At 55.1% G+C, this 23,530-nt stretch overlaps 1 long non-coding RNA gene across 1 annotated transcript; it reads left to right on the top strand.

Moving 5' to 3' along the window:
• The first annotated feature begins 501 nt into the window (after positions 1–501).
• Positions 502–12,911, top strand: LOC119094768 (uncharacterized). The gene is made up of 3 exons (XR_005093815.1): positions 502–583; positions 2,065–2,132; positions 12,870–12,911. It is a non-coding gene; the product is annotated as an uncharacterized LOC119094768 (long non-coding RNA).
• The last annotated feature ends 10,619 nt before the right edge of the window (positions 12,912–23,530 follow it).

Raw genomic sequence — 23,530 nt, 5'->3', positions numbered from 1 at the left:
GTGCGTCGTGGGAGCTGGACGGCTGTGACAGGCCGTGTGTTCGGACTGAGGCCGTGTTGGAGGTGTGCGCTGTGCGGCTCAAATGGTCGTCTGGTGCTCCCCCGCGACCTGCAGACCTGCACTCACGGCAACATTTCTGTCGTTTTGCGACGCATGCTGCCTCCATGCTGCCACGTGTCGTGATCCCGTGTCATGCCGCCACGTGTCGTGATCCCGTGTCATGCCGCCGCGTGTTGCGATCCCGTGTCATGCCGCCGCATGTCGTGATCCCGTGTCATGCCGCCGCATGTCGTGATCCCGTGTCATGCCGCCACGTATCGTGATGCCCCGCAATCTCGCATCCTCTGAAGTGACTGGCAGCGGATGCAACCCGAAAACCACAGCCGGCGGCGCGCGTCGAACGTCCCTCCCCCCCCCCCCCCCCGACCGCAGCCCCGCGCCGCAGCGCCCGGCTGCTCGGCCGCAGATGGCCTCATCGGGCACCCTCTGTCGGCAGATGCTGCGCCGAGACGGTCTGGTGCCGGCGCGCTTCCTCAGCATCATGTCGCACCTAACGCTCTGCCTGGCCCTGCTGATGGCCCGGGTGAGTGGTGACAGCACGCGGCACCGCCCACCGGAGAGACTGGCGGCGTGGTGGCGCCCTGTCGGTCCCCTGCCAGCCCCCGCCAGCCTCCGCCGCCGCGCCGCCGCGCCGCCGCGCCGCCGGGACGCTGGGGCGCAACTAGCGGCCGTCTGCAGCGATCAAGAAACTGTTGCGAAGGATGATGCTTGTTTTTTTTTTAGATCCGGTAACTCGTGCACGCGCGCACACGAAGCAGTAGGCACGCACACAGGCTTGCAGCTTTAATGTTCGAGGAATGCAGTTTTTTGTTCGGGCGAGTGCATGTTTGCTTGCTCGAACCGTCTGAAGAAAACGTAAACAAGTGCACGTGGCTAGTGGCTGTCGAGCTTGTTTTATCAATCGCGACCCCTCTGGGTTTCCTTGGCCTCGTACTTGTGAGTTTAGGTGTGTGATGCATGAGAAGACGCGCTTGGCGTGGCTCCTCTCTGTTTTCTGCCCGTGTTGTCCAGCTCCGGCGGCTTGTCATTTTTAAGGTCTGTCGCAATCTCAGCTTTTGCGTGCTCCCCGGATTCGCTGTTTTCGTTTCACTGTCCTCTTTGTTGGCGTATGCCCTATTCCTCTCATTGCGCAAAACGTGGACAGGTTCCAACGCTTTGTTATTGAGATATCGGCAGGTATTTTTTAATTGAATTGTCAGTGTATCTTGTACCGGGCGACTGAAATGATGGCGCGTTGTAAGCTTCAGCAATTCCGGTTATCTGTGCTATGTGACAGACGGTTCCTTCGCGCATTAACCTTGCGCGTGCCTGGTCGCATTAATAATTTTACAACGTTTTCACTAGCAGTCATTCACATGTGCAACCTGCACAAGCGTTGCCAGGCCTCAGGCCAAGCCATTCGAAAACTATTCGCTCTATTTTCTGGTCATTATGTTTTGTACTGTATCAGCTCGCGCAACCAAGACCACCGGAACAGTGTGTTTTAATTTCAGAAGTAGCGATCGAGGCCCATTTGTTCCTTTTTATGTGGAGATGCAAATTTATAACTGCATGTTATGCATGCAGTTATGTGTATGCCATGCATGTTAGCTGTGAGGCGATTAGGACGGCGGGCAGTTCGATACGCTGTGTGATTGTCCAGCGTTCTCCCTCGACTCCAACCACAGGGACGTGTGTAGTGGTACGTCTGTACACGCATATGACTGTTGCACTCATGAGTACCATACCGATGTCACTTCAAGAGACAACATTCATGTGAATGTTACGGAGCAGATGGATGATCATCGTTGTTGTTGACGAAGTCAAAATGCCAGATGCGGCTGACAAAACGTACTTGTCACTCGCTGGTTTCATGGCAATTACCGCTTGCGGTGTGCCGCCAAAGCCAATGACAAATCGAGACAGCATTTGTTTAACACCACAGCATGACGGGGTGGGCGCTGCACCAGCGCAGACAATGCACGCCAGAGCGGGTCCTGATGAGGAGCCGGGCTCCTGTTCCAGGAGGACAACGTGGAGGCGTGCCTGCCGTTTGAGTACAGCCCAGACGAGTTCGGCGCCAAGGACACCCAGTGAGTACGGCAACAGGCTGCGGCGGCGGCCGTGCATGGGCGGAGCAGGGCTCACGACGGGAGTCACTTGGAAGGCGTCTGATGCGGTCACTTGGGAGGCCGGCTCGTGATAAGGTCACGTGGGAGACCGGTTCGTGATAGGGTCACGTGGGAGACCGGTTCGTGATAGGGTCACATGGGAGACCGGTTCGTGATAGGGTCACATGGGAGACCGGTTCGTGATAGGGTCACACGGGAGACCGGCTCGTGACAGGGTCACATGGGAGACCGGTTCGTGAAAGGGTCACACGGGAGACCGGCTCGTGAAAGGGTCACATGGGAGACCGGCTCGTGATAGAGCCACGTGGGAGACCGGTTCGTGATAGGGTCACACGGGAGACCGGCTCGTGATAGGGTCACACGGGAGACCGGCTCGTGATAGGGTCACATGGGAGACCGGCTCGTGATAGGGTCACGTGGGAGACCGGCTCGTGATAGGATCACATGGGAGACCGGCTCGTGATAGGGTCACGTGGGAGACCGGCTCGTGGTAGGGGCACATGGGAGGCCGTCTCCTAATAGGGACACATGGGAGACTGGCTCGTGATAGGGACACATGGGAGACCGGCTCCTAATAGAGACACGTGGGAGACCGGCTCGTGATAGGGTCACATGGGAGACCGGCTCCTGGTAGGGACACATAGGAAATCGGCTCCTAACAGCAGACCCATGGGAGATCGGCTCCTGGCAGGGCACATCAGAGACCACCTCATGATGGGAGGCCCATGGAACATCAGCTTCTGATTGGGACGCATTGGAGACCGACTCCTGGTGGGACACAGGGATGACGGACTCCTGATGGGGACTCAGGAGACACCAGATCCCAGACAGGGATCCATGGAAGACCGGCTCCAGCGGAGATCATTAAGCATGGGGCGCTACCGGAGACCGCGTGAAGACAGCCGTGGGCGGGGCCGTGGGATAGGCCGTCCCCGCAGAGGGTGCGTGGGAATAACGCAGGCCGCTGCCCGCGGACTCGTGAGAAGAGTCCCGGGCTGGTGGCCCTCCCACTGGTAATATGTCACGAGCCGCATCTCGACAAGTGGTGTGGGAGCCAGCCGCGCTGGTGACCATAGCTGTTGCATGCGCCGGTAAACGATCCGGTGATTAATGCTGCTGGCCTCGCGGGACCCAGGACCGCAAAGACCAGTTCCCTGGATGCCCAGCCCGGTGGTCTCTCACACGGCGTCTCCTGGTTACCTCCACGGCGAGTCACGTAGACTTATGTTGATGACGCAACTGGACTCGGGTGAAAAACTGTGGTGAAACCTCAGGACCATTTGTGTCTTATAATAGCACCGGTTGGTGCCACTGCAGCGCTATCAGGATATCAAAATGAAATACATTTTGATTTTTTCGGGTCCAAATTACGCTGTCAACCCTTTGTAACAGCACTACACTTCTTCCTTGCTTGACAGCCCCAGGGTGTGTCCCGAGTCCGGGACAGTTGCATTTGTCGTAACCGCCATCGTCACGACTACGGCAGAGTCTGCTGATGGCTGTTGTCGGCTTTTACGGATCAAAGGTACCACTTTTCAGCTGTTTTAATCCGCACATTGCGGGCCTGCGGTTGTAAAACCGGCACCTCCACTGGTGTGAATGACGTCAGGACCAATGAACGTTTGTGCTTGGCACAGTGGGTGGCATGGGCTTGGTAACGAGAAGCGCATTGGTTGAAGGTTGAACCAAGACCCTATGGCAGTGACGCAACTTTCTCCAAAATATCAGCCCGCAGCCCAGCCCGCCTCGCCTAGCGAGTGAGTCAGCCCGCGATAGTCCGCTATGCTACAATTCTGATCTGCCATTAACCCGCAAGAACTGACTTTTTGCTATATGCATTTTATCATTTCACTTTAATTTTAAACATATGCATTAAAGTGTCCATAAAATAGCATGTTCTTGTCCAACACGTAGCATGGTTTTGCTAACACCAGTGGTTGTGCTCAGAAAACGGCAATCATACTTCATGCACAATGGAGTTGTGCAGGTGGCATGATCATTTCGTCACATGCCGTTTCTGCTAAAATCGCATGCATCAACTAATAGCTTTGCGCTGATGGGTAAAAAATGTTGGATGTTCTTAGTCATGGGAAGTTTCAGTTTCTTGCGATTTACATAAGCTCAAAGCTCAAAGCTCATGGGACTGTTTCTTAATTTCAACGATGTCAATTTCCATGAAGGAAACAGGGCCAGGTATATATGGTATTTGGTATGGTGTTTGCTATATGGTATTTGCTGTCTTTAAGGGGATATATTATGCAACCATACTATGTAAACACCTCATGGTAGCTTTGCAATGATCTGCACTTTTCTATAACCACCACCCACATTCCAGTCCACCACCACCGCCCACGTTCCAGGCCATAAACAAACTATGTCACCACTTTTCAGCTTCGACAACTGTGGCGCAATAAATGCGCCAGTAACTGTTGGTTGTATTGACAAGTGAACGAAGCAAGGGCGATGAAAGGCTCACAGTTTCCTATACATTTGGATATTGATTTTGATTTGTGAGGGACGTGTTTTGTGTAGACCAGGGAAGGTTGAGTGCACCACACCGGCACAATAAGAGCCAAGTGCGGTGTAGCTGCATGCATATTTTGATTTGTGAGGGATGTGTTTTGTGCAAACCAGGGAAGGTTGAGTGCACCACACCGGCACAATAAGAACGAAGTGCGGTGTAGCTGTATGTATATTAAGGGGTCCACCTAACTGCTATTTAATGAGGTCGGGCTACAGTTTTGATTTCTTATTCCTGAATTTTCAGTGAGTTGTTTGCTCTAAGCGGTTCAATGTGCAACCTGGTTTACTGGTTTGTCATGTCGGCCATGGGCTTTCTGCCACCGGTCCTCGTGCTGTAAACAAAATACAATTATGTTTGTTCCATGATTGTGTTGTGTTTGGCAGCACACTCTGGTCTCGGGATGTTTTTAAAACTTTAGAAATAGTAAAAAAAATGCATGCTTTGGCGCACTCAAAGCTTTGACCCACAAAAGCCTGCCAAGTCTGGTCCATAACCCAGCTAAAAGTCCGCGGGTTCCTGCTGGTCAGAAACTGGCGGACTGGTGGGCTGAAGAGTTGCGTCTCTACCCTATAACAAAGGTTGAATGAGTGTGTCTCTATAGAACACGTGATACTACATTTCCCAAAGCCAAGGTGTGTTCGAAAAACGATACTTTGGTAAAAGCCATTAGGGGAGAAATCAAAACCATACTATAACGTTTCGCTGAATTCGCGAGATAAGAGCGTCATGTTTGCGCATTTGTCTTCTCTAAACCGGGTGTTTCAAGCTTTTGTGGCATTTATTGCGCAAGCATTTTGCGAGATTGGAGCATTGCAAAAAAAAAAAAACATTGCATCACACATACACATACACATACCAAACATTGCATCACACATACGTTGGAAAAAGCTAGGCAAAGGTCATTTATTACTTTCATAGCGGTGAACTGGGACTTCAGTGAGATTTCTCCCACATGAGCGAGTACTTCGGATCCAAACTCTGACCTTTTTAGAAGGACTTCGAGAAACTGGCATTGCCGATCAAATCGGATACATCTCATGTAAAATAGGTGAGAAGTGTAAAAAGGTGACACGCTCCCTTTAAAACGGCCCAAAACGTGAGGCGACCTTTTCTATGTGAGTGTCCTTTTGAAGTCCTATGTATCCCATAACGGAAAATAGGCATTCCTTGCATGAACTGGTATCTTTGCCGTTTTGGACGGAACTGTTGGCGGAATATGAGCTCCCGCATATAGGCGTCCCGCGCTGAAATATAGTGGAATATGGACAAGGAACAGGCGCCTTCATCATGGAATGGCACCTCTGTCATATCAACCGACACCAGCCATAAACACTCCTCCATGTCTCTGTGATGTTAAGCGGACTCTAGACAGAAAACGGACGCCGTTTCATAACTGAACTTCCCGATGATCACAAGAGAGGAATGTAGTAAAGATGAGGGTATTCTCTGTGAATGGCGCACATGTGATATCAAGCTGAGTTAGCAACGAAAACACACTACGTCACAAACGTGAGTGCGCATTGGAGGTGATGGCGGAGGATGAGCGGCGCCGTAGAAGGGTCCCCTTGCGATACAAGAGGAACTGGCGACGTAAAAGAGAGGCGCATTTTCTCGGCAGGGTTCCCTGTGGTTGTGTGCGTAATTACTGACGGCAATGGTTCTGGATACCCTCTTTATTGGTGAGGTAATGATAGATGTCTGCGCCTCAGTTGGAGCTATTCCGGTAGTTATCTAGCCTGAAATCGATTCTTCCCACGGACCGAATTAAAAACCCAGCGCCATTCATTGTTTCAGCTGCCAGATCGGATGAAGATTGATAGCGATTGTGTCATGAGGTCATCGGTAAACTTTTCCTGCACCTGTGCTCCGGTTTTTGAACCGTAGGTCTTCAAAGGATTGCGACTCCCATTGTTCTTTTTCGCCAAATGGTGATCTAGGCAGCAGCTGGTGAGCAATGCATGCAGCAACGTAATCGATATTCTGTAGGACCAGTCGAACGCCCAGGTAAGCGCAAGCAAACAGGGATGTGCTCTTGACTTGGCGAAATTCAGGTGTCGCGGCCCCTGCCATGCGCCGGTCCTCCCAGTCAGAAAACACGAGACCAAGCCGACTTACACCGAACTTCGCCTGGTGCCCATGGCATTCTTGGTGGCGGTGACCAACAGCAGGACTGCGTCATGTCAAACAGTCGATGCAGCCGTACGTCAGAGCAGCCAGCAGTTGTACCGACAAGCGGGCGCCATCGGCTCTGGAGTGGCCGCCGGCTCCGCCGCCGTCACAAGAGCCCGCAGTGCGGCGGAGAATGTTCGCTCCGCTGGTGACTGAACAGGGCCGATTCCCTCGCAGCGTGCTCGCTGATGAGGCGTGCGGCTGCGCCGGGAAGGAGCCGCCGCCTGCGCACTCGGACGGGCGCTGAACGAGCGTGCACGAGGACACTGGGAACATCCTGTGGCCGCAAAATTGCCATGGAAGACGCCCGTCACACTGAGGCGGTTCCAGTCGGGCCTGGAAATGGCGTGTTGGTCGGCTCCTCTCTGGAGGAGCGCGGGGGCGAGCGGGTCGGCACTGCCCGGCGGACGGCCACTTACCTGGTCCACTGCCGGGCTTCTGGTGGCGGTGCTCCCGCCACCTGACTGATCTGTAGGTAAAACTTTCTTACGTGCCTCGTGCACTAATTGGAAGATTGGGGCCTGGCGCGTCTGTCTGCTTGAAATGTTTTGGATTGGGATACCGATGGAATGAGTGGATGCATTCGTTAGTGAATGGTTATCAGGAGGAGAGCGTGCGTCCTTGGTCTGTGAGAGGCCGTCATGCAGAAGGCGCATTTATGGCTATACTTTACGCTGGTTGCATAAAGGGGTGCTCTTTAATGGTGGGAGCCTGCACTAAGCCGACGAGGAGCAGGCGCTTACGTGGGTTCCCGATCCCGTCATGTATCAGAGTCGGCCGTCTTGATCACCACAGTTCCGGCCCGCGACCGGCGCATTGTGGAACGCGCCCAACGAGTGCTTCAGATTCAGCTGTGCACGTGTGTTTTCGTGCTAGACCCCATCGCGGGTTGTTATGTCACCCAGCATTTGTCGCTGACCCAGTTACTTCTTGCAGCCGCCTTGCGTCAATGTGACAGCTGAGCACCGCGGCTGTTCGGGAATCTGTGCCGTGTTGTAAACTTGGCCGGGTTGCCGGGCGGCGACGCGGGCGGCTTTCTTCACGGCTCGTCCCTGCCGGCGTGTGACGTCACTGGTGTCCGCTGCCGTGACGGTCACGGGCTGGCGGCGCAGTGTCGCCACCCGGGGCCCGGAAGGGCTTCACGTCGGCGCGTGCGCTGGAGGATGGAACGGCGGCCGTTTGGAATCTGCGTGAAGTGACCGGAATGTGCCGGCGTGTTCGTCTCCACGCCGGCTGAACTGATATCGGACTGGAGAGACACGTTTGGCTGATCGTGGCTCAGATTTCAAGGGACCTTCACTGGGCCGACTGCCCTGGAATCAAGACTTCGACTGACACGCACCAGGCCGACTAGGCTGGAATCAAGGCTTCGACTGACACGCACCAGGCCGACTAGGCTGGAATCAAGACTTCGACTGACCCGCACCAGGCCGACTAGGCTGGAATCAAGACTTGGAATGACCTGTACCAGGCCGACTGCCCTGAAATTAAGACTTCGACTGACCCGCACCAGGCCGACTAGGCTGGAATAAAGACTTGGAATGACCTGTTCCAGGCCGACTGCCCTGAAATCAAGACTTCGACTGACCTGCACCAAGCCGGCTACGCTGGAATCAAGACTTGACCCGCACTGGACCGACTTTCCGGGAATTTCAATGGATCGGAAAGGCGCTGACATAGCGTGTCCAACAAACTGACATCCATTGAGCTGGCGCTATACAGCGCCCGTGCGGATCACCGCGCGTTCACACTAGAGATCTCCTTGACTGCCCGCGGACTATGCTTCTTTGTGTCTGTGGGTCGACCAGCTTCTCTCTGCGACGTCCCATTCCAGCTTAGTGAACACAACGTGCGCCTTCAGCGGTGAGCGGTCGCTGGGACGCCGGGCTCGCCTGCTGCCGTTGAACCCGCTAAGATGTCTGTCCGTGAGACAAAGTGCACGGATGTCGGGTTGTCCCGAGCTCTAAGGCCGGGAGATGCACCGATGGCACATTCACCCATACCACCGCATAAAATTTGTATCGCATTAATATGTATGCGAATACATGTCGACAGGTAGATCGAGGCAGACTTGTAAACCTGTGCATTAAAAGGTGTGATGTTGCCATACGCCATGCAAACAAATTTCCCCTCCGTGGCGGGCTAGGATGGTTTCTCAATGGAAATTGTTGGGACCTGCGCCCCCTCCCTATTTGCAAAGTTCATTATGCGCGCTGGCGAATGCGAACCAGGCCCGAAGCGGCGGGCGCGCGCCTGGCCGCTGGCGGGCCACCTCGACCTTGGTCGATCGCCCTCTCGCTCCTCGGGGGACCGGCTGACACCCGCAGCCCTGTACCGAGTGGCTGGCCGTGCCTCGGCGGCAGCACTCTCCCGGTGAAAAGGAACAGATGGGGGTCACGTGCTGGGCACATGTTCCAGCCCATCGCTGTTATTATTGAAGATGTCCGGCGGCGTTTTTCGCTGCTGGAGCCTGCCCCAGTTAACCGCGGGCGCGTCTTCAGCGGCCGAGCGAGACCGCAACGCGTAATTTCGCGAGTCCGGGCAGCGCCGCAGCCAACACACAGCTGGCTCATGCCCGCGAAAGCCGCGGAGCCGCGGCGCATGCACTGCGGAGGCCCCAGACTGCGGGGGCTGTCATTGGGGGAGTGGTCGGTGGGTCCTGCGCCGCGTGTAGCTGGCTCGTCAGTTCCGCGCGGCTCACGGCCATGGGAGCTGTGAATTTTAATACGATCGCGCCCAACATGGCCTCCGGATCTGGGCAGATGCGATAGTGGCGCCGTGAATGGCTAGACTTAGGTCCGATAGATGTGCCAGAGATCGTTGTGATGCGATGGCTGAATGCTTAAAGAATCAACGAAATGGCATGAGAATGCCCATTGTCCCAAGGGAGGACAGTATGGTCTTGTTTCAGATGTGAAGAAATATTTTTCGCGAATATAATTTCGGTTTGCTCTCTGTCGGTATCTCACAATAACTGAGTAGGGGAGGATGAGGATCTTGTGGGCATAATTCTGATAATGCTGATACATGGGTATCATATACTGGTACATATGGCATCATTCCGAACCACGGCCCCAGGTCAGCTTCACGGACCTCCGACACTGCGGTCGGACTTCCGCTCGATTATACACAAGTTGAATCGATTTCATGCCGTCTAAGCCACAAGAAATCGCTTTGCTTACGGCGGCTCTCACTGTCGTCTAGGATTCATTACACCACTGAAGCTTCGTTGCCGCCGAGTTTAGCACCCACCGTGTCGTGTGACCCCCATCTGCACCTCTCCCGCCCCCTCTCGCGGGGCATCCAGCTCATCCGTTGCGGATTCGGAACTAAAAATCGCGATAAGACCGTCGAATGCAGTCGGCGCGCTGCAGCCGGGCCCGCTTGAGCCGAGGTGCACACCTGCATGGCGGCCGGCGCTGCGCTGGCTCGCTCTGACCTTGTCTGCCGCCCGCCGGAGCCGCCGTGATGACCGCAAAGCAAGCAAAGCGCCACGCTTTGGCACCCGTCCAAATGAGGAGTGCAGCTCTTGGTGGTGGCGCGCGGCGACGGAGACGGAAAGTCCATCTACGTCAGCCGGCCTGGGGCGGGGCTGATGCTCCACCGCCGCGCGGGCCTGGGGCGGGGCTGATGCTCCGTCGCCGCGCCGGCGCCCGATTCCAACCGGCTGCGGCCGCAAACGTCAGCGATGCGGCTGGCGTACCGGGCGCGATGTCTGCGATGCGGCTGGTGTACTGGGCGCGATGTCTGCGATGCGGCTGGCGTACCGGGCGCGACGTCTGCGATGCAGCTGGCGTACCCGGCGCTACGTTTCCGATGTGGCTGGCGTACCGGGCGCTACGTATCCGATGCGGCTGGCGTACCGGGCGCGATGTCTGCGATGCAGCTGGCGTACCGGACGCGACGTCTGCGATGCGGCTGGCGTACCGGGCGCGACGTCTGCGATGCGGCTGACGTACCGGACGGGACGTCTGCGATGCGGCTTGCGTACCGGGCGTGACGTCTGTGATGCGGCTGGCGTACCGGGCGTGACGTCTGTGATGCGGCTGGCGTACCGGGCGTGATGTCTGTGATGCGGCTGTCGCACCGGGCGAGACGTCTACGATGCGGCTGGCGTACTGGCGTAGTGGCGTATCTATCGCAACGCCAGCGGTGCGGCTGGCGTACCGGACGTGACGTCTGTGATGCGGCTGGCGTACCGGGTGAGACGTCTGTGATGCGGCTGGCGTACCGGGCGTGACGTCTGTGATGCGGCTGGCGTACCTGGCGAGACGTCTACGATGCGGCTGGCGTACCGGGCGAGACGTCTGTGATGCGGCTGGCGTACCGGGTGAGACGTCTGCGATGCGGCTGTCGTACCGGGCGTGATGTCTGTGATGCGGCTGTCGTACCGGGCGAGACGTCTACGATGCGGCTGGTGTACTGGCGTAGTGGCGTATCTATCGCGACGTCAGCGGTGCGGCTGGCGTACCGGGCGTGACGTCCGCGGTGCGGCTGGCGTGCCGGGCGCGGCGCGCTCGCCGCACCGCTGCTGTAGATTCCCGCGGCGGGGCAGACCCGGAATTTTCCGTGTTTACGGCGCCTGGGGCCTGGCGCTGGCCGCCGGGAGTGACCGGTTGGCTGTGGTGGGTGCGGCTGGGCCTGGCCGCGTGGCTGTGGTCGGCGTCAGCAGAGCCCATCTACGTGCCCAACGAGGTCTCCGTGCCACCGCCGCACACACCGCAGGTCAATTTATCGTCTGTCTGTGACCCGCTCAGACGAATTCGTCGCTGATTTGGCCGCGAATTACCGTGGGCATGGCCGGGTTGGGTCGGGTTCACGCCGTTCCCAGCACCCGCTGGCCCGGCCGCCGACATGAGCGCCGCCCGACCGGCCGCGGTGGCTAACGGCACATGCCGATGCGGGCCGCGCTCCTGCTGCCAGCTGGCGGAAACTCGGTGTACTCATGGTTCGCACGGCGATCGATAGTCGATTATGGCCACTGGCCACCACGCAAGCGCCGTGAGACATGCTGCAACGGCCTGCGCTGAAGGCAGATCCGCTGAGGAATGCTGCTAGCAGCACAGTTGTTTTGTTTTGTGCCAATAGCATAACTGCTCTGCGTGGACGTTCATCTGTCCGTTGTTTTGCTCACTGATCTGGAGCTATGAAATGGGAGGGATATTTACCGCGACGGCGGCCCATTGCCTCTTCTCTTGGGGTGCATTGGATAGATTGGCATCTCTTGTTTCTTTGCCAGTTTTCAGATACCAAAAAAGGCACTGGTGCGCCGTCCGTTGTGCGCCTGCCTCTCACCCGATGTCTCTGAACTGCCGGTGTCTGATGACCGACGGTCTCTGTTGCCTACCTCTGGTAACGCACCGTCTCTGTTGCCTGTGTCTAATGACTGGCGGTCTCTGTTGCCTGCCTCTGGTGACTCACCGCCTCTGTTGCCCGTGTCTGATGACCGGCGGTCTCCATTGCCTACGTCTGGTGACGCACGGACTCTGTTGTCGTGTCTGATGACCGGTGGTCCCTGTTGCCTTTGTGCGGTGACGTACCGACTCTGCTGCCCGTGTCTGATGACCGGTGGTCCCTGTTATCTATGTCTGGTGACGCACCGACTCTGCTGCCCGTGTCTGATGACCGGTGGTCCCTGTTGTCTATGTCTGGTGACGCACCGACTCTGCTGCCCGTGTCTGATGACCGGTGGTCTCTGTTATCTATGTCTGGTGACGCACCGACTCTGCTGCCCGTGTCTGATGACCGGTGGTCTCTGTTATCTATGTCTGGTGACGCACCGACTCTGCTGCCCGTGTCTGATGACCGGTGGTCCCTGTTATCTATGTCTGGTGACGCACCGACTCTTCTGCCATCGTCTGATGACCGGTGGTCCCCGTTATCTATGTCTGGTGACGCACCGACTCTGCTGCCCGTGTCTGATGACCGGTGGTGCCTGTTATCTATGTCTGGTGACGCACAGACTCTTCCGCCCTCGTCTGATGCGTTGTTTTCCCTGTTCGCAGGCTGGTCGTCGGCCTTAGTCTGGCCGTAGCGCTGATGCTGTTCGAACTGCTCGGCTTCTTCCTCGGCATATCCATGTTCATGCCCACGGCGGCCATGACCTGTATCCTTTTGGGTTATCAAAGGTCGGCTGCATTCTGTTCTGCAAGCCATTGGTTGTATTCCGTGTTGGCCTGAGGTATTGGTGGAAGGTGTAATGTATTTCCGGTTTTGAAATTGGTCATATTTTTTAGTCAGGTGTTGATTTTGGAACGCCAACGTGTTACGCATGGACTTAACTACCATTGGGGACGTTGGCGTCCCGACCCCAGTAAGTGTTGGGCATATTGGACTGTTCTGCGTTTTTGGCATATTGAACCATTGCTGTTTATTTCTAACCCACCTGAAAGTTTATTAAAATTTTAAACAGATCCCAGTAACCAGCAACGTTTAGGTTGTGATTAGGTGAGTGGCGGTACATTCATGATCATTCAATTGCATTTTTGTCGCATCTGTGGTTGTCAGTTGTTGTCTAGTAGCAGACGTCGGTGGCATCTTTTTATAGGGATCGGCTGTTAGCCCCACCCCCCCCCCCAAAAAAAAAATCGCCTTTGGCTTTGGCGTGTGCCAGCTGCGTCAGACTCTCCCAGTGCGCCGGGGGTTACAGGGGTTACAGGGGTTTACAGGGGTTTATTTTTTACAGGGGTTTTCCCTTCGTGGTGCAGTACCTCCACCAAGCTCTAGCTCAGCATCGGAGCTTGGAGAGAAGAGCGCCGCAAAGCGGTTTTTTTGCAGTATTTCGATTCGTAACCAGGTGGAATTGGTGCTGCCGGTAACGCAAAGTTGCTTTCAAATTACCAGCAGGGTAATGTGGTTGCCCTTGGTTTGTGAGCCCTCATGCTGAAGATAACTAAATTAAGACACAATTAGGTGACTGTGAAAGGAAAATATCAAGCAGGAATATACCAAAAAGAAGATATCAAAAGATATCAAACAGCCATTAGGATGAGTTATGACATGAGGCGCTGAGATTCTGCTGCTAATTTGTCATGTTATTTCCTAATGATTGTCTCGCATTCGCATCACTCGATGCCACTTGGGTCGTCACGCTTTGGAATTCGTGTAATAGGCATCGCTTTCACTTTGAACCACTCACTGCAAGTAAGCTCAGTGGCCTAAGGATGATATTTTTTCCAGCGGTTTCTCCGCACGTAACGTGAGTGACGAGTCATTGGGATCAATTACCTGTAAGTTGATCTCGTGTGGTCAGCCGGCGCCGCGCCAGCCGCCAACGTGTACTGCCTCGTTGCACCTGCTAGCCATGTTCATGCATCGCGGTGAAAGGTGTGGCGAGGTGTGTCGCGTTCTCTTTACAAAGAGAACTATAAGAAGATTCACAGCGCGTCGTGAAGGGAAATTTAGATTCGTTGCATATATATTTTATTTGGTTTATCTGGCCCAAGCGGTATGCCAACTGGATGCTGCGTTTTACTCACGAACCCGTACATGCTCTGGGATGTGCCTTGATTAACGCACAATGACCAACTTGCATGAACACCAGTCAAGTCAAGAACACCAGTCAAGTCAAAATCTCCCCAATTACCAACCTCTCAATCAGCTGAGACTTCACTTTGTCTGCTCACGGGCTCTTCACTTTCGCCTGCGATTGTTCTTGGTCGTCTGGAGGCCTAAAGACGTCCAATTTTGTGGGTTGTGTCATACAACTGTGTGTTCGGACAGTTATGGGCCTTTTCGGGGCACAAGGAGGGGGGGGGGGGCATGGCCCTCTGAATCTGCCACTGGCCCGAACAGCTTAACAAATGGGGCCCCAACGAGAGCATGGGGCCCTCCATTTAAATAGAGGCACCCAAGACGCGGTGTGGAGGGCTCGGAACGATCGGGTGCGTCCGAGGAGGTGCGCAGATGAGCCCCAACAAGTGGGGCCTTCCATTCAAATAGGAAATACCCTAGACCCCGTGTGGCGGGCCCCTGAACGATCGAATGTGCCCAAACAGGTTAACAGATTGGCCTCCGACAAGGGCTTAGAGCCCTACGCAAGTGTCAGGAATTTGAAGGGCCCTCGACCAACGTAGGGGGCCCATGAGCATATTGCGAGTGGGTCGGTAGGTTAACCGAAGCCAACGTGAAGGGCCCCCTGAACAACCGAGAATACTTGGGCAGGTTAACATGTATGGTTCCGGCTAAAGTGTACAGAGGCTTTCGGGCTAATGGGAAGAATCCGTGGAAGGCCGCTGATCGACGAGAGTGCCCGGCATGCTAGCAGAGAGGACCGCGACAACAGCCCAGGGCCCTCCGAGCAAGTGCAAACAAATCAAGAGCACCGTGGAAGGCTCCTTAGTGATCGGATTGGCCCTGCAAGTGGACATATAGGGCCTCGGGAACAGCGTGGGCTTCTTTACAGCGTAATGAGCCTTGAAATCTCCCAATCACCACCCTCTCAATCAGTGAAGAAATATTTTGTCTGTTCCTAGGCCCCTCGCTTTCGCCCGCACTTGGTTGCCTGTTATCCCGAAGACATCCAATGTTGCGTTTTGTGTTTAAAAAACTGCGTCTGTTCAGCCGGCTACAGGCCCCTTCGAAGCCTGTGGGCCCCTTCGGGAGCCAAGGGGGACCATGGCTCCGTGCCCTCCCCCCCCCCCCTTTAGGATCCACCACTGGCGGAGTCCCGCCGTCTTTGGCCCATCCCCCAGAACCTGTCCCTGAGAGGTCATAGTGCTGGTTGTCACGAAACACCATTCTCTACGACCCACATTTCGCTTGCCCTGGGATGGGACGCTCGCTTCCTCGTGCATGCGCACAACTCGGCTGCGGCCCCTGCATGTCTGTGATGGCTGTCCCTGCCACCTAGCGGACTCCAGTGCCGGCGCAGCTGACACTTCTGGTGGATGCCACCTGGCGGCAGGTACCCGAACCAACTCACCCGTGGTGTCAGGTACAGCCGGACCTGCGTCACACCCGACAGACGGCTCCCGTGCTTCCTCCCGCTCACTCGCACAATGTCGGCCGCTGAGCGGCAGGCGAGCCCCGCACGGGGGCACGTGAAATACTTCACGTGGCGTGCCGGAGCCTGGTTGTATTTCTCAGCCAGCTGTAACTCACCTGGCCACATATCCCCCGAAACACTTCTCAAAATGGTAGGATTTATCATTTATGGGAAAAAGTGACGGTGTTCAGTGTACCTTCGCACCATGTTTAGGCCAGTCTTGGATATTGTTCTGCGCTAAGACAGTTTCCCCCGTATAAAAATCAGAAGAATCAGAAAACGAATGGCCAAAACCCAGGACTGCGGAGGAAGGAGTATAATCCAGGTGATATTACCAAGTCGGGTGCCTTCGTCAAGTTGGCATTAGATTCAGATTCATATTCGGGTCGACACTCACCCGGCAGCGGGCTTTCTATTGACCTGAAAATTTGCCCAAAGCTGTAGCGTGACCTTGTGATCGCGTTAAAGACAGGAATCAAGGCTGGCGCGCGATGTCCTGCAGGCCCTACGCCTATTACGGATGAACGGAGTTGAAGTGTAGTTGTGGAGTGTAAGGCCATAACATTTTAAACGGTCCCCCTCGGTTTTCGCCAAAACTTGTGTAAAGATGGATTTTGATCTACTCATCACGACAAGCACAGAGGCCGCAGCGCCAATCACGGGTTTTCTAGCAGATCAAAGTTGCGAATGCCGATCTGCATATAAATCAGAATCTCTCGCCAACTTGACGAACCAATGTTGAGTGGTCTCCTCTTGACGAAATCCTGGATCCGCCCCTGTGTCAGTGGCAGATATCTATATCTTTACTCGTCCCGCTGGCGAGGTGCGTCTACTGTTCACAGCAATAAAGAACAATAAGCTTAGATGTAATCAAAACAGTGTGCATATTGGTAATGGGCAACTTCCACACAAACTGAAGTTGTGCCTCCATATTACCAAGGCGACACTTAAATGATTTAAAACAATAAAGGAAAACAACAACGTAAAAAATTGGTTGAATTTTATGAGGAAAAATTCCAACTGACTCACTTTTCTGTCCGACTGACAACTGACAACTAACCTTGTGTGATAAAATTATACCGATTTGGTCTGTGGAGTACAATGTTAACCCGAACAAAGTTGCGGAAGGGGGCGACGCCCCCTCTCCTGGTCTTAAAGTTTCGGAAGGTACAAGTACTCCCTGCCCTCTGCCCCCCTCCCTCCCCCCTCCCACTCCCGCGCCCATGATTTCCAGCATAAGAACTCAACGCAGAAAAGGCGTAGGCAGGCGGCCTTTCTCCGTTTATCTCAAGACTGCACTAGTACTTCATCTCGGGACGGCTAGATGGCGATACTTGCTGGTCGTCACAAAATTCCGGCGACCACTGAAACTTCATTACAGAGGCTAACGGTCCCAAAAGCTGGCCCACGCAACTCGTAGGACGTCATAGCGTGGGGTGTGTGGCGGTTTATTGACCAGACTGGCGGTGTCACTCCGAATGGTTCGGCTCTCCCAGCATCTGAATGAATGAAGATTATGAGGGCGGAGACCGTTAATTTATTCCGAACGGCTTGCATGCATGGCTCCGTGTTCAGGATACTTGCTAAACATAGCGTGTTGCGTGTACCCGGAACACGCAGACCAAGCTGTGCGGTCCAGTGGCTCGTTGCACGCCTCGACCCCCTTTCGCCGGAGAGGACTGTTGAGCGTCACACGCGCCGCACAATGCTGCGGCGCAGTCGTCCGGGGTGGACGGTCTCCTGTCAATGTCAGCGTCAACCTCGCCGCGATCCCAATGGGGTGTTCGGTTGTCTGGGGGTGTGTTCGATGACCGTCTGTTGGTGCGAGACTGTCTGAGGGTGTGTTCGATGACCGCGTGTTGGTGCAAAACTGTCCAGGGCCCCTGTCTTTTTCTCACGCTGGTTCGAATCCGTCCAGGTTACTTTTACGGACCCCACATCCGCCGGTATTTGGTTACGCCAATGACATTGCGTGCATTGGGAGAGAATCCGACGCTGTTGACTCCCTGCCCGCAGGGGCGTTTGCTGGCCAGCGATCGCTACTTTTGAAAATTAACACGCGTCACTCCCGTTTGGGTGACAACATGACGCCAGGTGATGTGACTCAAGTTTGGGTGACAATATGACGGCAGGTGATGTGACTCCCGTTGGGATGACAATATGACGGCAGGTGATGTGACTCCCGTTTTGGTAACAATATGACGGCAGGTGATGTGACTCCCGTTTTGGTGACAATATGACGGCAGGTGATGTGACTCCCGTTTTGGTGACAATATGACGGCAGGTGATGTGACTCCCGTTTTGGTGACAATATGACGACAGGTGATGTGACTCCCGTTTGGGTGGCAATATGACGGCAGGTGATGTGACTCACGTTTGGGTGACAATATGACGGCAGGTGATGTGACTCACGTTTGGGTGACAATATGACGGCAGGTAAGGTGCTGTTGTTTTCCTGTGCTGTACCCAGTCCCGCTGTTTTGTATTAACTAGAATCAAAGTAGCTGAAAATTGAGATGAAGTAATGTACTGGAGGACGACCTAATGTAAAGGGCATCTAGACATTTCACATCATACATTTATTTTTGGTAGTCTGTAAGCATCTCGTGCGAAATGAATTGGGATGGTGCAAAACCAAGAATTTTCCTTCGGACTATCACGGCTGCCTTGCCGTTCCTTGCCGGGCCGTGAATTTACGGCGGATGGGAACACTGGTTACTGAGCTATGACCTTGTTTATTTCGGAGAGGTGAGGTGCTGACTGGTCTGTTTTGGTAACTGATGCCGCACAGAAATACTGCTGACATAGTAATAAGTTGCCAGTTTTCATGTACGTGAAATAAATCGTTAAGACCTCCAGATTTTTCGTCTTCTGACTTGTGTACCCTGTGACTTTGTGTGACGGTGACTTTGCACGGCATGAAATGGTGCATTACTAGGAAAGTGAAGATTCGCTGCTTTTAAGCTTAGAAAGGTTCCTATTTTTTTCAATTTTGGGGGGAAAGCATGGATGGGCTCTTCGAACACATATCCAATAGCTTTTTGAATGCCGCATAACTGGATGCTCGAACATACTAAAAAAAAGAGAAACGTTCAGTGAAAGGGCGACAGCGATGGCCGCGTGTGCCAGACGGACGCCACTGGACGGTCAAACGGCCGTCTGAGTTGGTGGTGTTGACACGTGTGCCAGACGGACGCCACTGGACGGTCAAACGGCCGTCTGAGCTGGTGGTGCTGACACGTGTGCCAGACGGACGCCACCGGACGGTCAAACGGTCATCTGAGCTGGTGGTGCTAACACGTGTGCCAGACGGACGCCACCGGACGGTCAAACGGTCATCTGAGCTGGTGGTGCTGACACGTGTGTCCCATTGTCATGGTAGGCTCCTCTGGAGGGTCGGTTTCAATCTTAACGAGATATCTTAATTGGAACGTGCAATTTTCGTATGTGTGATCTTGCCGGCTTCGTAGGCACTAACGGTTTGAACCTTTTGAAAGGCTTTAACAGCGCTGGGCTGAAATGAAATGAATGTAGATTATAGATGAGACCATCAAAATTGCAACGTATCTATGGCTGTAGGTCCCAACAATACGCGTGTACCAAAATACGCGCTTGAATGAAATCACAGTCAAGTATTGTAAAGTCAGTGGACTTCGGACCCCACACAGCTTCCACCATGAAACGTTGGAAAGAAGCCCGTCATGTCGGCCCAATGTCGCAGGCAGGCGTTCCAAAACGTAAGGCTCCGTGCGGCGTAGCCTGACGGCCGATAACCTGACCTGACTGAACCTGACGGACGACATTGTCTGTAACCTTACGAGGACCGAACGACCCTCGGTCTACGTTGGTGCGAGGCCTTTGCGAGCCCCATAGCAGTCCAAAATTGTTTGTGTTCCTGGTTGTGTGACCTTGGATTTGTGCAAGCTCAACAGGAGCAGCTACTTTTGTAAGGCTTCGGCTCAGCTTTGGTGTCTGCTGTTTTTAGTGCACCAATGTCATTCGCTTATCATAACCATGTTTGTTTTATGTTGGCCATTCATTTTAAATGTTTTGGGATAAATCTAGGATTTGAGCTTGGTTTCCGCTTGTTGAAGCCGCCAAAGCTTGCCACATGGGCTTGGAAACCAGCGCCCTGGGAAGATCTTCAGCCCCACAAATAATTAAAGTGAATTTATAACTGATTTTTGCTTCCGGTCTGTTCAGCCGCACACGACTACAGAACCTATTTTTCGTACCATGCAACGGCACCACCTATTACGCTTCACCCGGCGCCCAGCAACAGTCTGTGCCGTTCCCTGTGCCCAGCTGTCGTGTGTCACTCGCCGCGTGATCTCCTTGACGGCGGCGCGCAGCTATCCTGTGCCACTCGTCAGCGTCGGTGGCGCTGGCCTTCCTGGTGTTCCACATGTGGGACTGCGACCTCTACTGGCTGATCCTGGCGCTCTGCTCCGTGCCGCCGGCGCTCGTCGAGCTCGTCATCGTCATCGGCGTCGGCGGGCTCAAGAGAGGCTGGTGAGGAGCGAGGCTGGCCGTCGCCGCCGCGCCGAGCCGCTGTTTGCGGCCGCCCTGGGGCGGTCCGTCCTGGCGGCGTCCGGTCCGGATCTGGCCGGAGATTTGAGCGCCGCCGGCGGTCGGCGATGTCGCGTCCCTGGCGTGCTGGGAGCCTTGACTGAGGATGGGCTGAGAACCGCGTGCCACCGGTCATCGGTGGCTGTCTGTGCGTACATCGCCTGCCGTTCAGTCCTCCTACCCGTCCGCAGGCCGCAGGCCTGAGAACGGACCGGGTGGAGACCAGGGCCGCACGGAGGCGTGCGGTCCGTCACCGGCCTGTGTGTCGGGGCCGTGTTCTCGCCGGCGGGGCTGTATCGGGGCCGTGTTCTCGCCGGCGGGGCTGTATCGGGGCCGTGTTCTCGCCGGCGGAGCTGCATCGGGGCCGTCTTCTCGCCGGCGGGGCTGTATCGGGGCCGTGTTCTCGCCGGCGGGGCTGTACCGGGGTCGTGTTCTCGCCGGCGGAGCAGTGTGGATCGTGGAACGGTTCCGCTGGCGAGCGTGCTCTGTCCTGCGCCGCTCGCATTCACGCGCGTGACCGGTGGGTCCTGTTCTTTACCTCTCAGCGTCACATATGTTGTGGGCGTGTTGCGCGCGGAATCTGGCGGCCCTCGAAGCGATGCAACGCGACGGAATTGGATGGATGCACATGCATTTTGATGCTGATGACGGTGCGACCATAAGTCAGCTTGCGTGCGACGCGTGTGGCGTCGCCACACGCGTGTTCTGCGTGAAACCCCCGAGTTCCGGTGGCTGAGCTCCGCCTGAACGCACCCAGGCGTGGGCTTCGATCTCATACGTGAGTCTGATGAATGAATCTGCCATCGTCAGACGTTGTGAATGGACGTTGGGCTGTCTGAGTGACATTTGTAATCATCCACAGTTTTGGCACTTCTTTCAATGACAGACCTTTCCACCCGGTGGAGGTTAAGTGTGTCACTCCATTTAATTTGTGTTATTTATTTTTGTTGTTATTCATTTCGCACTCCGGTTTCGTTCGGCCGCGAGAGCGCGGACGATTTCATTGTTCAGCTACGAATGGGTCGTAAGTTTAAAATTGGTTTGTGATTACTTTCCGGGGATGCTCGCCTCGTCAATCTGAAGTTCGGGGATACGATGGACGTTTATCTTGATTGGTGGGGAAGTACCACCGGGCTCGCTCGACAGTTCGGACTTTTTCCTTCTGCCCTTTGAGAATTCCCCTGCAGCACGTTATTGGTGTGAAGTCCCAAGTCATTGGCTCTAGTCACGCTCATTCAGTCACAGCTCGCGGACTCCGATGGTGTCCGCATCCATCTCCCCGCTGCACTTAACTGCGGGCTCAGCGCGGTCCGTGCCGCGCTCCTTGCGGTAGCGGGGCGTAATTCCAGTCATCATTGCGCGGTATACATCACATTATCATCCTGCCACGTACCTACCACTTGATATCTGAGGTATTCGTAACGCTAGTAGAAATCACGCGGTTTTGGTGCTGGGGTCACAGCGCGAACATCCGAGCGGTGCCAAGATATCTGGTCACGTCAGCGCGCGGCGCGAGAGTGATCTGCTTTAGAAGGCACTGTGATGTACCTTCTACAATCTGTTGTACTGCGTTAGTGCCGGCCTGCACCCCTTGGCACCCATGGAACCCGTGCAGAATGCTCGCTTCGTGCATGGTTAAGCGTTCCGCTGTTTTTGTGTTACCCCGTTTTCTTCTTAAAGGATTTGGTGTTCGTAGTGTATTTTCCTGGGGACAACGCACCTGGGACATTGTCGTGGGATATTCATTGTCAGCACATTGTGTCATGCTGCAGCTGCTGGTACTCTGCGCATTGGCGTTGGTTCAGCGGCCACAAGGTGTCCTGCGCGCGCCACGTGGCTGAGGCTGTGGTGTCATTGCCTCTCACACCCCAGCAGGCTCTCCGTTGTGCTGGTGCTGCTCCTTGCTGCCGCTCGTGTGCTGTTAGGCATGGTACGCGCGGCGCGTGCGGCAGCAGTCACGTCCGCCGAACTTCGCGTGCTCAATAAACCATTCTCATTAGTTCGCAATGTCTCAGGAATGGCGCTGTCGCCGCTGAAGCGGTGGCGGCACACGTTGCGATAGCTCCTGTTTTCTGGTGGAGCAAACCGCGCTCGGGGTGTTCACATAGCGCCCGTGTTCCCTCCCGTCGGGAAAGCACCGCACTCACGTGTTCTCACAAGAAGCCGCCGCACCTTTGAGCCGTCCCGTTGAGAAGCGGCGTGATATCCGTCATGTCACATGCGGTGCTGGTCAGACACAGGTAGATAAGCCAGGACACCCACAGCATGGTATCCGTCATGTCACATGCGGTGCTGGTCAGACACAGGTAGATAAGCCAGGACACCCACAGCATGGCGTCCGTCATGTCACATCTGGTGCTGGTCAGACACAGGCGGATAAGCCAGGACGCCCACAGCATGGCATCCGTCATGTCACATGCGGTGCTGATCAGACACAGGCAGATGAGCCGGGACACCCACAGCATGACATCCGTCATGTCACATGCGGTGCTGATCAGACACAGGCGGATAAGCCAGGACACCCACAGCATGACATCCGTCATGTCACATGCGGTGCTGATCAGACACAGGCGGATAAGCCAGGACACCCACAGCATGACATCCGTCATGTCACATGCGGTGCTGGTCAGACACAGGCGGATAAGCCAGGACACCCACAGCATGACATCCGTCATGTCACATCCGGTGCTGGTCAGACACAGGCGGATAAGCCAGGACACCCACAGCATGGCGTCCGTCATGTCACATGCGGTGCTGATCAGACACAGGCGGATGAGCCAGGACACCCACAGCATGACATCCGTCATGTCACATCCGGTGCTGGTCAGACACAGGTGGATGAGCCAGGACACCCACAGCATGGCATCCGTCATGTCACATCTGGTGCTGGTCAGACACAGGCAGATGAGCCAGGACACCCATAGCATGACGTCCGTCATGTCACATCTGGTGCTGGTCAGACACAGGTGGATGAGCCAGGACACCCACAGCATGACGTCCGTCATGTCACATGCGGTGCTGATCAGACACAGGCGGATGAGCCAGGACACCCACAGCATGACATCCGTCATGTCACATCCGGTGCTGGTCAGACACAGGTAGATAAGCCAG

Source organism: Pollicipes pollicipes, unplaced genomic scaffold (assembly GCF_011947565.3).
Source record: "Pollicipes pollicipes isolate AB1234 unplaced genomic scaffold, Ppol_2.1 Scaffold_1359;HRSCAF=1590_pilon_pilon_pilon, whole genome shotgun sequence".
In the NCBI taxonomy this organism is placed as follows: domain Eukaryota; kingdom Metazoa; phylum Arthropoda; class Thecostraca; order Pollicipedomorpha; family Pollicipedidae; genus Pollicipes; species Pollicipes pollicipes.
Note: the sequence above shows the minus strand (reverse complement) of the source record. Positions and strands in the feature narration are given on the sequence as shown.